Consider the following 700-nt stretch of genomic DNA (forward strand, 5'->3'; position numbering starts at 1 on the left):
CATGCCTCTCTACAATCCGGAAAAGCTAGCAAACATTGTATAGCTCATTGTATTAAATGTTTTGCTGTTATGGGAACCCCTAAAACCATAAAAACAGACAATGGTCCAGGATACACTGCAAAAAGTTTTCAATTATTTTGTACACAATTGTCTATCTCACATAAAACAGGTATCCCTTATAATCCTCAAGGTCAAAAAATCATTGAACGGGCACATCAAACTCTCAAACATCAATTACAAAAACTAAAGAAGGGGGAATTGTATCCCAATACCCACTCCAACTCTCTAAACCATGCTTTATTTGTTCTAAATTTTTTACAATTGGATATAAGTGGCCATTCAGCAGCACAGCGATTTTGGAACTTTGATGCACAAACAATAAGACCTAAAGTCTTTTAGAAAGACCCACTTGTGGGAAAATGGTATAGACCAGATCCAGTACTAATCTGGGGACGAGGACATGTTTGTGTTTTCCCACAGGATGCCAAAGCGCCGCGCTGGCTGCCAAAAAGGTTGGTATGCACGGCGGAGACGATCTCTAGCAAGCCAGATAAGGAGATTGACGATTCAAAAACATGATAAATTACCATCTCGGCAACAACTTCAGACATTGATGCGAGAGGCACAGAATCGTGTTGCTGTGCAGGGTGATCCAATATCGCCTTTAAGCTTCCTGATAACCTTATTAATTATCTTAAAT

The sequence above is a fragment of the Bison bison genome, unplaced genomic scaffold (assembly GCF_000754665.1).
Source record: "Bison bison bison isolate TAMUID 2011002044 unplaced genomic scaffold, Bison_UMD1.0 scf7180017864386, whole genome shotgun sequence".
Taxonomy (NCBI): domain Eukaryota; kingdom Metazoa; phylum Chordata; class Mammalia; order Artiodactyla; family Bovidae; genus Bison; species Bison bison.